At 40.1% G+C, this 15,609-nt stretch overlaps 1 protein-coding gene across 5 annotated transcripts in view; it reads right to left on the bottom strand.

Annotated features, from left to right (window-relative positions):
* The window catches only part of CYRIA (CYFIP related Rac1 interactor A), a 58,939-nt gene that overhangs the window by 39,517 nt on the left and 3,813 nt on the right, over positions 1-15,609 (bottom strand). For all 5 annotated transcript variants that reach the window (XM_069805755.1, XM_069805759.1, XM_069805763.1 and 2 more), the window contains exon 2: positions 1,712-1,761. The gene's annotated coding sequence lies outside the window, so the exon portion shown is untranslated. The remainder of the gene's footprint in view (positions 1-1,711; positions 1,762-15,609) is intronic.

Genomic DNA, 15,609 nt, shown 5'->3' with positions numbered 1-15,609 from the left:
AAACACCCATGAAAAATGGAAATTTTCTTTGCAAAGTGAAATTTGTAGCATCCAAAATTTTTTTGAAGTAATACCATTCAAAAATGCTGTTGGGTTGAAATGATCAGGTACTTAAACTAAATTTTATCCCATGTAATTCTGCAGAACAGACTCAATTTAATTTGGATTTTATAATAAGCTGTTGCCAAGACTGGTACAGCCAAAGAAAATAATGTTCATTGATACTGGTATGCATTATATTAGGAATTGAAAGAAATAATAATGAAATAATGAAAATGCGAATACATTTCCAAAACGTTTAGCAATTTATAATAAAGGCTATATCTATTTGAAACAATATTTACATTGAAAGAAGTCTGGTTAAAGCGGTTTTAAGTTCAGAAATGAATTTTCCAATCTTTTGAAACTACTGAAATAAAGAATGTAATTTAGATGCCTAACAGTGATCATTTCATTCTGCAAGTGTTGAGGGGGGAGGCCGAGAGAAAAACCAAGGGGACCAGGTTCTTCATAAGGATCTATAAGGACAGCTGTTCTTATGTTACTTTTTCAACTCTTTAAATAAAATAAGTTACAGAGACACAAGTTTGCTCCCAGAACAAAGGTGAAGTCAACTTAAGAAAAAGAAATCCACTGCAGAAAAGTTTGGAAGTGATCTTCCATTTCAACCATAACCTCAACAACACTAATAAAACTCCATAAACATTCTTCCCAAATATTCTGGTTCACTGTCCTCACAACTATGGAAAAACAGAGGTCCATAAATCAGATGAATTAAGCTTTGACTTTGAAAAAACATGTGGTTGTGTTTCTGCAGCTATATTTATAAAGTTATGACTAAAAACTAGTTCTAATCTAATGATGGATTTTTATTCATTTAATTTCAAAATAGTAGGAGTGCTTGATGGCTGTCTAAAGAGGAATTATCTTTTAAAACTCACAGGTGGCATGGTGCAGATTTTTTTTTCCTTCTAAAAATACGTTCCTTACTGCCAATTATAACAATTCATTATAAAAGCATATTAAATTAAATCAGAATGTAACACTAATTTCCCAAGTAGAGCACCCACATAGGGAACTAATTAGGAATAACTCCTCTGTGTAAACAAACCTTTGTACCAATTAGTAGCTGGTCAAGTCAGGAAACTCCCTTTCTCTAGGGGAAAAAAGTCTATTTTCAGCATTGCTTTAGTTTGCTGCTGGCTGCACATTCTCTCCAGTTCTGTAGCAACGGAGGGGTTTTAGAACTTATATTTCAGAGAGTTTAATGGGAACCTGTTCAAGATTTGAAAGAAAAAAAAAATGGCAGTAGAAGGCGTAAAAAAAAAAATAAATCACAGAATTAGGACTTCAAAAGGGATGAGAACAAATCCTGTTCTCTGCCTAAGCCAATTCTGTCCCAAGGGTTTTCACAGACCAGAACACTTAACAGTGAAATGATTCAAAACAAACAGTGGAGTAAATGAAAAAGTACATGGGAAGAAGAATTCTCAGTTGTTGTTCTATAATAAGGAAAGCAAACAAATAAAAACCTCAAGGTGAGAATATTATGCCCAGATAGCATTTTGAAAACATCAGTTAGGTGCAACAGTAAAACTACATAACAGGATGCCATTCAAGGGAGGCTGAGTATTCATTTATCATTTATGACATTCAAATCTGCTAGACAGGTGTTCTGTGCAAGACAAAAAGTACTGAAGTTGACTCTTACCTTGTTGAAGATGATCCAGAGCCTCCTGATAATTAGATAGGGGCTGCAATCTGTGGATTTAAAAATTTTTTAAAAAGAATTAGTAATTAAAACAGTTTCATTAATAACAAGTAAAAATCAGAAAAGTTACTTAAATGCCTTCAAAACGTAGTAATTTCCCTTTTTTTTTTTTTAAAAAAAAAAAAGCAATGAGTATTGCTGCAAGGTATCTTCTACTGTGCCTTATGCCCAGAGCAAAAGGTCAATTAATCTCATAGTACAGCACATCACAGAGAGTTATGCAGCTTACATGGGAAAGAAGCCAGGAAGGAGGCATCAGTGAACGGGCAAAGCAGGAACACCTCAGGACAGGGGAAGAAGTGGAAGCACCTCACAGAACCCAGAAAACCACCATTCCCTATGGAGCGGTGATGTAGTAAGAGACAACTTCTGAGCCTCCAGCCCTACTGGGTTGCAAAACCCAGCTCTAGATACCATCATTTTCTACAGCATTTTACTGGTTGAAGATATATGAAAACATGACCCCTTCCCTCTTGACCCAACAAAAACAAAAATGACAAGTCTGAAGGACTCAGGAACACCAGCACTAATTAAATGAGCATCAGTGAGAAAGTTTCAAAGAGGGTATCCCACTTACCAGACCATGTTAACTCCCAAGCTACTAAGCGTTTAGGTATTTTGCAAGCTTCATGTAATTAAGGTTAACTGGAAAGAGTGGTTAAGCAACAACGCAGCAAGATTCATGTTAAACAGAAACCAAAGCAGATTTACTACCAGAAATGAGAGAAAGTGAAGGTGATAGATAGAACAGAGTGGATGAAAATGAGGAGAAAGGATTACCGGTGGGAGGAAGAGACTGGAAAGAACAGAAATGGAAACACTGCAGGTAAAGAAGGAGGACTGTGAAATTTAGGTGGTTGTCAGAAATAAAAAAGGTAGAATTAAGCTTTGAAAGGGCAAGTCTAGCACAGACTATGCTGACATAACATAAACTGGCTTTGGAGGAATATCACAACACAAAAAAAGACCCTGCGTCAGTTTGAGAAAGGGGAGGAAAGTATTTGTTAGCTAAATACCTTAAATACATTAATTAATCAATTAAATATCTCCTACCAAAGCAGACACCTGCAGAACTGTATTTATTTGAGCCATGACCTGATCCATTTATTTGATCCACTCCAGAAGGAGTTCATCAGTGTGAAAAGATCAGTTTTTAGTCACTGAAGCCACAGGCAATACAGTTTAATTGAATTCACAACCCATTATCACAAGAAAGAAAACAGAAGAAAGGGAAAAGGGGGAAAAGGTACTAAATTTCCACTTCTTTCTGGAAGTATTAAATGGATATACAATTTCAAAGATCATAATTTGAGAGTGAACAACCACTTAATTCCCTTCAAATGCACAGGACATATCTCACCAAATTCTACAGAAGTATTTGAACAGAAATGTTTTTCAGGAGAATTAATTAATTATAGACCAAGACTTACAAGTTTAATTATGGTAAAAAATTGCCAGAAACCTTTAAACTGTTTGCAAGTGGAACAGAAAAAAATCCAGGCTAAAACTCTATGGAATAAAAATGGAAGATTGCTATAAGAAATGAAATAGCATAAAAGCTGTGAAGTAGAAGCAAGAGCAGAAGATAAAATATATTTGATAGATACTGTAGAATTTGTATATTGCAAAACAAGACAATGGGATTGTTTAAAAAACCCTGTATGTTCATCAGAGCACATAAGCCTAGTGAGCTAATTAAAAATCTTGAGATCTAACACAGACCAAAAGAAAGGTAAATGAGAATTTTCTTCAGTTATATTCATAATTTCTGTATTTTTATGTTAGACCAGTTTGTTCTGTTACGTAACTTAGCTTATTTGGAGAAAATTAACAGTGCTGGCAACAATAAGCTCTCATGTAACAGGTGCAAAATATACCCATAAAAAGCTTACAGACTGTGGCTGGGAAGTAGACAATAGCACAATAACTTTGGAAGTCGAACTGCATTTTTATATAGAAAACCTAAATTTTGGAAACAAAAAACCAGCAACTATCAAGGAGTATCTCCTGTTCAGCTGAACCATGAAATTACAAAAATTTTACAACTTATACAGCATAGCTACCCTAAGCACAACTTAAGTAGTAGCTAGCACTGAATTAGATTTTTAACAAAATACGCATTACATTCTGGAAGTCTGTTCTTTAACCTTTTTAAAAATTTATCCCAGATATCCGAATTTCTTTCGGTCTGAAACAAAATCAAACTAAAACAATCTCAAATGAGAAGTAAAAACAATGTCAGTCCAATTCATAGTTAATACAATGAACAGGTATGAAACATGCATTAAAAGAAGGCTATGAACAGATGCCAGGAAGCACTTGTTCTGCAAGCAATAACTCCGTGGAACGGGCTGCAAGGCAAGTTCATCGAGGTAAGACATTTGGACTGAGAGAGATGCCATTGAGTGGGAAAAAGCAAGTGCCATGGGAGAGAAAGAGGATAAACTACTCTGACTGAAAGAGCTTCAAATTTCCAGTTTTGGGTCTTTAAAAAGGAATATTCCTTTCAAAGTGGAGATAAACAGTCGAAGATTGATATCACAGTCTTCCATAGGAAAGCGGGGCGAATGAAGAGGGACAACACTGTTTATAAAATAACTAAATACCAAGATATTCCTTACAACAATCCGACCTAAACACGGGGTGAAGGAACATGTTTATGAGCAACTGCTCTTCTCCTCAGGAGAATCATTTCTGAAAACACCAGCGTGATAAAAATTGACAGAAATAAATAGACACTCTGGAAACCTTAGCAAAAACCTTAATGCTGTTTTAAAGGAAGGATGTCAACAAGGAGGCAAAGCATCACATGTTCATGCAGAAGAGAAAATTCTCTTCTACTGTTTTGGTAACATCCAGTAAGTCAATTTATCCCTAGTTAAAATGCATTTATACAATGAAACACAGAAGTCAGTTCAGTACCCTCAGCACAGTAGTCTGGGTGACCTGCTGGGAGTAAAGCTTATTATCCACCCAGGGATTTGAGCAGTTGTAGTCCACAACCAATTTGACTTAAGGCAAAACACAGCTGCTACTTTGAAAGTTTCCTGCTGTGTAAGAAATAATTAAGGCTGTATGATCAGTATTCAACAAAGCGTAAATAGCAAAGATGCTAAATTAATTCTACTTGCAAATAAAGAGTTAAGTGAAGTTGCATTACAGAATGGACTACATAATTTTGTAGTTCAAAGGTGAAACAGAAGCGTTAAATAAGATGTGTGCGTCAGAGGCCAGACTCGAATCCTAACTATGCAACCACAATATTACTTCATGTTCTAGAAGTCCTTTCTCAAGAAGTAGAAAGTCTATGTTCCAGAATGAAGTAACAAGTCTATATTTTGATTTAAGATATAAAAAATAAAAAAGGAGCAGCAGCAGAGCACACTTATCAATGTATGTACTGAAAAAGCACAGGCTCATTAAAGCCTTTACTACCAAGCTCGTACTATTTAAATATTATGCAGAGAGATGCAAGAGATGTTGATGGCAATACAGGTACTTCAGGACAGTTCATCCTTAGAGCATCCTGACCAGAGCTTTGATTCTGTCCCCACGCAACCCGCAAACCACAAACCAAACCAGGAATTCCCAGCCCAGGAATGGCACTTGGCCTGTCACTGTCCACGTGGGGACCAGGAGCTCAGTTTCTGATCGCTGGACCACTTCCAGGTGGAGGGATATGTGGCCAGTTCACCAGGCAGCCTACGTCATCCCAACAGCTATTCCTCATCTCCTATAGAAGAGAGGTGGTGAGACAGATGGAAGCGCTCCACGGACTAGAGTCAACCCATAAGTTGTCTCTTGGATCAGACTCTGCTAAGTCATTAGGATGCCAATAGCTTTAACACTGCTTCAAAAAAAAAAAAACCCAACACAAAAAAACCAGACAAAAAACCTCCCACGCCCTACAGGTTTTGCTAAATATAAAGTTAGATTTGCACCTCCTTGAGAGGAGGCAATCAGACAATTAGAAGAGGACCGAAACATCTGCTTGAGACAGGGATTCCCCAGACAAAACTTCCTAAGGATCATGACAACTCAGGTTTGCGCAAGCAGGTTGCTACTGCTCCTTTAGTTAACAGAAGGCAAAGCTTAGGACAGGGATAAATTTTACACTACTGCCAGGATATACATCCTCTGGTTGAGGACACTGTAGATGCCATCTGCTTACATTTCATTTATTCATTTTGATTTAAAATGCCAGGCCTTAATTCTTCATAATTTTTTTTTTAAACGAGCACTTTCCAAATGGCTAATTACACCTGTGTATTCCCTAGGGCTTTTCTTATAACAACAATACGAAACTCAATTATTCTATGATTTCAAGTTGCTCTGGATTATTTTTCCAGCTTTCCAGACACACCTTCTCACTTTCAGGTTTGACAGAATTTTTTTCTCTTACCTTTCTAAGCACACAAAGAAAGATAATCCTGCCATTGCCTTACCAAAGAAGCTGCTGAATCCCAGCTTCCTGGAAAGCAGGATCTGTGGCCACATATATGTCAGAAAATAAAACAGATCAGGGCACACAGCCACACTCTGAGCTTGGAACCAGTGAGCATGGTAGAGCTCGTGGCTGTACAACTAAAATCCTATCCCTCCAAAACAGCCTGGCCAGATCCAAAGAGCCTTTTGGAAACAATCCATCGTCTCTCCTAACCCCAGAACTATGCCTGGGCATTATCTGGGAAAGCGTTAGTTGGCACAGGACAAAACTGTGTCACGAACAGTACTAAAAATGTAACAGTACAGTCGCATGCCATATCCATTCCTTATTTAGTTCCTACTATGAAAATGCATCACAATTATAGTACCCAGTTCCTTCTGGAGAACATAATTTTAGAAGTTAACTCCATATGTAGCCAATACATTTCAGAATTAACAGGTCACCTTTTCCAGGCATTATAGCTTCTGCCTTTAATATCACATCTTCACCTAGGTGATAGTTGCCTTCAAACCAAGAGAACAGAACCAAATAAATGTGTAACAGTTGAGCCTTTTTATTTCTACATGTATTATATGCAGCACACGTGAAAATATGTACTCTCTAGGTTTTGGAGTTTTTTAATGTGTTCAGACAGACTGAAGATGAGCATCTGACTTCTTCATTTCAGCAAGCCTGGACTGCTGCCAGTAGAACATTGGTCCTGACTGTCAGCTGGTATAAAGCAGGCATAGCTCTACTGATGGCATCCCAATGCACAGCAGCTGAGACTGCTTCTCCAAACTTTACCCACATCAGGGTAGCGGGCAAGGGAGAAATTCACTTTACAAGATTAGCATTTCAGGAACAAATCTGTGGTTTTTTTCAATAATTCACATACTTATATATGTCTTCACAAATTTGTTTTCTTTCTTCTAAGTCGGAAATCCCAACTTATTTACTTCAAAAAAATTCATGCAAACCTGAATCAAAAACATTTACTCTTATTTTGCACAAAAAGAAACACAAGCAAGAAGTCTTTGTAAATGCAACAGAGGCATATAAAAATTTTCCAAAGGAAAACACAACTACCATGGTGCAAATGTGGATGTAAATATTATACTTAGCAAGAATCACTGTGTTTAAAACTTTGTATAGATCTAAGTGATTATGCAGTACCACAGGATACTGAAAAATTACACTGACAGTACAAAAACATACACCACTTTCACAACCCCTTACCTACAGATCATCTCACTACATGCTTCTTCATTCCCAACTCTGCTTACCTTGGAGTATTCTTAAAAATGTGATGAATAGTATTGTGCGTTGGGTTTGCGTGGCCAGGTTCCAGCAGCAGGGAGACTACAGGGTTGGCTTCTGTGAGAAGCTGCTGGATGTTCCCTCCTTGTCCGATAGTGCCCATACCAGCCGGCTCCAAGATGGACCCGCCGCTGGCCAAGGCCGAGCCCATCAGTGACGGTGGTAGCGCCGCTGGGAGAACAGGTTTAAGAAGGGGGAAAAAACTTCTCAACAGCAACTGCAATTGCAGCCGGAGAGAGGAGTGAGAACACGTGAGAGGAACAGCCCTGCAGACCCCCAGGTCAGTGCAGAAGGAGGGGGAGGAGATGCTCCAGGCGCCGGAGCGAAGATTCCCCTGCAGCCCGTGGGGAAGACCATGGTGAGGCAGGCTGTCCCCCTGCAGCCCAGGGAGGTCCACAGGGGAGCAGATCTCCACCTGCAGCCCAGGGAGGACCCCATGCCGGAGCAGGGGGACGCCCGAAGGAGGCTGTGACCCCGTGGGAAGCCCGCGCTGGAGCAGGCTCCTGGCAGGACCTGTGGCCCTGTGGAGAGAGAAGCCCACGCTGGAGCAGGTTTGCTGGCAGGACTTGTGACCCCGTGGGGGACCCACGCTGGAGCAGTCTGTGCCTGAAGGACTGCAGCCCGCGGAAGGGACCCACATTGCAGCAGTTTGTGAAGAACTGTCTGCTGTGTGAGAGACCCCACCCCGGAGCAGGGGAAGAGTGTGAGGAGGAAGGAGCAACAGAGACAACGTGTGATGAACTGACCACAACCCCCATTCCCCGTCCCCCCGCACTGCTCAAGGGGAGGATGTGGAGAAATCAGGGGTAGAGTTAAGCCCATGAAGAGAGAGGGGAAGGTGTTTTAAGATTTCGGGTTTATTTCTCATTATCCTAATCTGATTTCATTGGCAATAAATTAAATTAATTTCCCCAAGTCAAGCCTGTTTTGCCCGTGACAGTAATTGTCGAGTGATCTCTCCCTGTCCTTATCTCAACCCACAAGTCTTTCATTATATTTTCTCTCCCCTGTCCAGTTGAGGAGGGGAGTGATAGAGCAGCTTTGGTGGGCACCTGGCATCCAGCCAGGGTCAACACACCACAGTATTGACAAAACTGCATATTCTTCTGTAAAACCTTGACAAACCATTTATAACTGTTGGAGTACTGGCTGCCAATCCGGTCCAGTGAGTCCACCTAATAACCATCTGTTCCAGCCTAATAGTCCCAGATGATGAACTCCCACGCCCCAGTTTACGTGGGAATACTTTAATCATAGTGCCTTGAACTACAGGTACAATTTCTGTCTTTCAAAAAGATGAAAAGATGACAAATCCACCCAACAGTGACATCAACAGTCGACTAAAGACCATCACTCCAATTAACCAGAAAACTCACTATCAGATCTTCCAAGAAAAACAACCAAAAACCTACAACACACCAAAACCGCTCCCACATAAGTGAAGTAACAAATTTATTAAATCCCAGCGATGATAACACTGCTGGCATGCAACAGACATCTGTTTCTCACAGATCTTGGCCTACATCCTAGTTCTGATGTGGAAAAAAAATAATTAATAAACCATCTTGAAAGAAAAAGTGACTTTAGATCCAGAATTAGCATGGTCCTTTTGCTCTGTTCCCGGGATACCTATGGTGACACTAGAAAAGGATGACGCTAGGAAATGACTGCTCGTTACTGAGAACTTCATTTTCTCCAGCTCCCTTTGGACTCCTTGACAAAATGCTTAATTTCATAAGAAAGTAAATGCTTGGGTCGAAGTTCTCCACTTTTCACAGTTGCCAAAGAAAAAAGTCTGGTTTCCACAGGTAGATCCATTCTGCTGTGATTTCTAAAACGTCTCGTGTTAGACTGAGCAAGAAGAGAGACAGCTGATTTACATGCCCCCATGTCAAATCGTTTCACAGCATCAGTAAGTAAAGGGAACGTACAAGGCTGACGAAACCCAAGCTGATCAATACTGTGAATCATTGACTCGGAGACAGCTTTGAATGCACATGCAGGACATCAGCAGGCAGCACAGTTGAAGCTGACAGTTCGAGACCATCCTGGTGCTGGCTGCACACTCCGATGCCCAACCAGGAGCCCATCAAACACCACCTAGTAACCCACGGCAGAAGCAGGATCTTATTTAGAGCTGTTAATTGCCTTCGTTCTATGGAGAAAATGTGATCCTCATCAGTGGGAGGGCTATGTTTTTTGTTAGAATATATCAAAGGAAGTCAGGCAATTCTTGCTTTACTGTACACTGAAAGTCACTGTAAGACTGCAGAGCAAGTGGCCTCAAGGACTTCTCCAGTCACGGAAAGGCACTGAGATGTCCAGATTTGAATTCTGGGCAAGTCTTCAGAGAATCACCTGAATAGTCTGTTTTCTGGAAAACTGGACATGAAACTTTTTAACAGTGAAAAATTAAGCAATAAACTTAGGCATGCCTACCTACAGCCACTGGCACAAGATGGGAAAATACCACCCACAGTTATTCTTTGACCACCAGCAGGAAACTGTCTGCAGGTTTGGAGGACAGCCTAATCCCCGAGAACTGGGATTTTTATCTTCTTTCCAAGCTCATTTATATCCAACTTCCCTTCAGAACCTCTCATCCATATAGAAAAAAAAAAAAAGTTATTAGAAGAATGAAATGTTTTACTTCAATGTCAGTTGAAGGGAATACTACCACATACTCTGCTAGTAATACCACATTAAACACAGAAAGCAGAATGTCTTGTACCACGTACAAGAAACAAACCTACCTGAATAACCTCCCCCCCGATCCTCATCTTGTGATTCTCTCTAAAGCGAGTCATATGGCAGCACTTTTTTCCTTTTATGGGCAAAAAAAAGGAGAAAGGAAGTCAGCACCCGAGCGGGACTGCATTGCCACATGAATCAAGAAGCTCAGAGCTGTACTACTACTCACTCATCCCTACCTCAGTGCATTAAGAATATATACCCTCAGAGAGGGATACCATGAATCAACTGCCATTTACTTAATGCATATATAACTACATGTCACCAAGTGTTTCACGCTGAACTTGTCACTAGAGAATGTATTAAAAACTAAAGGATAGAGGACATGTAATATATTTGCATTTGCTTATCTACCATCTCCTTTCTTTGTGTGAATGTCCTGTCAATAGCATGCGAACTTCTTCTTTGGGAAGCAGCTGTAGTGATAGCATGACGCAAAGCAGAAATTGAAATTATAGTACTTTGCCGCATGAATTTCCGCACGTGTCCCACACCACCCCAGTGCCCACCACCCACACCCAGCTCAGTTCACCTTCCTTTTCTTCAGCAGCTCTACAAGATGGAGTCAGGGAAAGTTACTAATGACCTGACTTACCAAATTTGGCTTTTTTTGAGAGAATTATGGAACTTTCATTAGCTCAACACTAGGGAAAGGTAAATGACATACAGAATTCGTTATGTATCAGGCAAAAAAGGAATAAAAGCCTTGTTGTTCTTTTATCAAGAGAAAGAAAGAAATCATTGTTTCTGCCTCAATAACCGGTATTAGAGTTAAAAGCCTAAATCATGAGGACTCCCACCCATAAATAGCTAAAGAAAAGAGAAATTACAAGGAAACACATCTCCTCTCCATGCATGGGTGATGGGATCAGCAGTTTGTAAGAACTCCCATCTCCTGCCCAAGCACAGGCAACACGGCGCATCAGCCAGACCACCACAGTGTGCGCACAGCCACCCACAGGACACCAGCAGACATCTCCCGTGCAGTCAGGGAACGTATTTGTCAGCCTTACAGGTACCCATCATTGATTCAGAACCACCTTGCTTTCCCTCAGCTGTTTATGTACAGTCATTCGGAGTTCTGTTTGAGTATTGCAACTTAATATTCGACAGCTTGCTTTGGGAGTGATCCTGAAAACAACTGAATTCAATTACATGAGTTATGGTTGCTGGGTCACAGCCCACACATCAAAGTCAAAATACAGATAAGCATTTCCAGGGTCAGAGTCTCTGTCCTTAAAAATTTATTTTTTTTTTTTAAGGAAGGAAACAGTTTCCCTGGTTATCAGATCATTATCACGTCAGATCATATGGCCAAAACAGCAGAGTTCACTAAGGAGTTTAAAATAATCTCATAATTTTTTGAAGTCTAACATTGCTCTTACACAGAAAATGGAATTTGTTAAATGTATGTGTGTATATATATATTTCTTACTGTTAAAGACTACCATTTGCTCCTTGGAAGCTTTGAAGTGCTACCAGTGCATATTTAATTCTCTTTTGACAAATGTTACTTCAGTATAAACATGGAATATTTCTTTAAAAAGTAGTATCTTAACTTGTAGGTGTCCCTTTTTCTTATGAATAAATTAGAAGACACTGAATAACAGCAACCGCAAAAGTACAAACACTTTATTACGATTGTGGTGACTCAGACTGCCAGGATTTGGCAGCCCACAGTGTTCCTCAGCAGCAGAACAAAAGGGGATTTTTTTTGGCGGATTTACTTTTAGTTCAGTAAAGGACAACATGATACTGTCTGTGCCATAATGAATCAAAACCTCAGTAAAACAAAGGCGTAAGTAGTCAGACCCCAATCATTTTTTTGTCTCACAGTATAAAAATGGACAAGCAGATTATGTATACTTCTAAGGCCTCTAATATGTGTGCTCTCTCCCTGTCTTTCAGGAAAAAAAATAACATAAATAAAAGTAGTAAGATTATCTAGTTGCAGAAATACGATTCAGTTCTACAGGCAACACATTCCCAGAATACTTCGAGATCAGGAAATATTTTCTGTTTTCCTCTTGAATACAAGAGATGTTGATACAAAATAGCAAGTGGATTTTTTAACACCTTCTCTAATTAAAAACATAAACCCCGTAGACCTAAGTATCTCACTCTAACAAAACCTCTTGAGTATTCAGAGCATGAAACACATTTTGAGAGAGACTCGTTTTCCAGCATCCCCATCATGATCTCATTTGGAACAGCAAACCATCCCCGCAGTAATTGGTATTACAGAGCTCTGCTGCAGCACAGCCTTGTTGAGAGGGTGAGGGAAGTGTTCCAGTCCTACAGGGCATTTATGCTTTAATAATAAAAACATAGGAAAAACAGTTACACAATATCAGCTCCCATTTCCTCTGCCGCCATCAGTTATTAGGGAGATGATTACAAACTTATTTCCAGAAGCTTCTAAAGATGCCAATGTCTGTCATGAAATCTTTATCTGCAGGAGTCACCAACAGTCTACAGATGATCCTTGAAGCAAAACACTGTGCAATTACAAAGCAATAGAGTACAAGGAGTCAGACTGTGTATATGTAGGTGGCAGAAAGTATAACTGAGACAAAATTAGACCGTTCCTGGAAATAAAATATAACAAATTTAACAATCTAGCCTTCCAAAATCTAAACATCTGTTTCTAAGATCTAAAAATATCTAAAGTTTTTAACAACTCTGAGGCATATTATAAAATTTTCCCCTCACCATTGCCTCCGTCGCTCAATTTCCACAGCATTAAACGAGCCCCTTCCAAAAAATTGGGACCAGCAAATCATGTGCCAAATAAATACCACTGCACATCTCTTCAGGGAGGCTATTTAAACACAATTCTGGAATCAATTTACTGGAGATAGGATCATATGGACCAGTTACCAGAGAGAATTTTCCTTCTCCAAAACCAATTCAGCTCCGTAAGTGGCACCATCACTCAGTTTTTTCGTACCAGGTAACAACCAACAGTAATGAAGTTTTGCCCCACAGCTCCGCATCTCTATTAACATGCATGAGAGAAACCAGAAGATGAACTTTCTCCCCCTCTTCCCAGAAAGCCATTAACTCAAGCTAACCTTCCAGACTTAATCCAGGGCAGCTGCAAAACAAAAAGTATAATGATCAGGCTAGATACCAAATACACTTGCAATAAAGAAAATAAAACAGAAAGCAGATTTTCTTTGAAACGTCTCTGAAAGACAACAAAACAACCCCCTCCTCCTGCTTCCCAGTCTAACCACATTCAGCCTAGATAACAACAGTCTTAGGACTCTACCAGGCTCAGTTCAGTTGCAGAGGCAAATAGTACCGAGCTGTCTTAAAATACCCCACCTTTCCAGCAGGCGCTAGTCCATCAGGACATCGGTCTTCTAGCCGTCTTGCATCTGCTAGCCAAGCACAGACACGGTGGATGTTGTAAACCATTTCAGCAAGGATGAGATAGATGCCTATGCTGGACAACTGAAGCAATCAGCCTCAAATTGTGTTCTAACCCCCAAATAAGGGCTTTCTCCTGAAGGGAACCTCAGTCTTACCAAATTCTGGCCTTCGTCCCCCCCAGATCTACACTTTTCTTAGATTTACTAGTCCATATGAGACTAGAAGCACAAAATGGACACATAGGAGAATTCTGAGCATGGCTACAATAAATTTGGGTATACAATGGAAATTACAATAACTGGGATAGTAAGCAGGAAGCCATCTAACCTAACAGGAAACAAAGTTGTGAAGTCTGTACCTTAAATGTCACCTGTCCTGGAAGCTCAAGAGGTACCTATGTTATTAAAAAGGGTTGTAAAACGCTCAGGTCTCCCCAGGAGCAAGATGCAAAGTCACCCCTTTCACAAGCTGATGAGGAAAGGAGTCATGCAATTTTGAAGTTTCAGATGAGAAGGTAAGAGCGTGCCCCCAAGCACCATTGAGCAATATAAAAGCATCAGGAAAGCAACCACAGAGGAAGTAAAAGTGGGTGGTAGGCTCTTTCCAGGTTGAGAGGCTGGCTCACAACCACATCTCTGCACGCCAGGGTAGTGCCCTAACCCACAGACTATAGTCTGTCCTAGACTATTCCCACTCAAGCTATGAAATGGAAAAATATTTATCGAATGAAAGAATGAAACACCCATAGAAACCAGATTTCCCTCACCTGAATGCCTTAATTACAGGGCAGGAGGCACTCTCCCTCTGGCCTAATTAATTCTTTTTTTCAAAGTGACACAGTTGCAGGTGAAATAAAGGACAGCTTATGACATGCTGCTTGTTGCCCTCTCCTGGGAAGAGGGAGATGTGAGCTCAAGTTACTTCAAGCTGAAAAGGGCACAGAGAATCAAGCTTCATACTTCATAAGTAAGGGATGTGACTAATGCACCATCAAATATAAGGAGAAGAGGGAGAGATAAACATCATTGCAAATGCTTCTTCCTCAACTTTGAGTAAATAGCTTACACTTACTTATTTCTTAGTAAAACAAGCTTTCCAAATCCTGAAGGAACATTCCCATCTCAGGATGCCAAAGACAGTTAGGCAGGAGAGAGATGCCACTCTCCAGAACAGTCACGCTGTAACAGCTCTGGATGGACGCAGAAATGAAGCTCTGTGCGTCTGATTTTCCTCACAGTAAAAAATGTGCTTTCAGACATGAGTTTTATGAACATCAACCTTAGCTTTGAGGCATCTAATTGTAAAATAGGCCACTAAAATAATTTATGAATTCAGGCTGTAATACAACAGGGAGAAGGATTCCCCCCCCCCAAATCCCATAAATTATATATAAAAAAAGCTTCTAACAACTATTTAAATTTTAAGTTAAAGCTATGTGCATCAGAGAGTTATAGGAGAGTACAGAATGGCTTTTATCTAAAATGTTCGTCTACACATCCGCTTAAAAACATCGAACCACCTCCAGAGTGTTATTAAATTGTGTGAACTCCAATGCCCATATATGACTCGGTCATCCAGAGCTCATCCCAGACAAACAGGGGACCAAACTCAAGATCCCAGTATGCTCCATGCCATATTCTAGACATGACAACTCCCGTGCCATATTGATGCTCTTCAACAGGTCTGAGGGACACACGCTTATAGATCACATTTATTAACCTAAGACTTTACCCAAACTGGACTAGCACTTGTGACAGGCACACATAACACCACAAGTTGCACTGCTACTGGAACCTTCAAAATGAACTTTTCACATTTTACAAACTTCACAAATGCCTTACACAGATTTACTCAAAAATAAGCCTCGGACTTACACATTAGTTTCACCTTTTGCACTGCCAGTCATCCAAACCATGGTGTTAAAAGTCGACCTGTCCATTGCCACTACGAACAGCCCTGTAGA

This window comes from Haliaeetus albicilla, chromosome 18, assembly GCF_947461875.1.
Source record: "Haliaeetus albicilla chromosome 18, bHalAlb1.1, whole genome shotgun sequence".
NCBI classification, from domain to species: Eukaryota; Metazoa; Chordata; class Aves; order Accipitriformes; family Accipitridae; genus Haliaeetus; species Haliaeetus albicilla.
The sequence above is the reverse complement of the archived record's forward strand: the minus strand, read 5'-3'. Positions and strand labels throughout refer to the sequence as shown.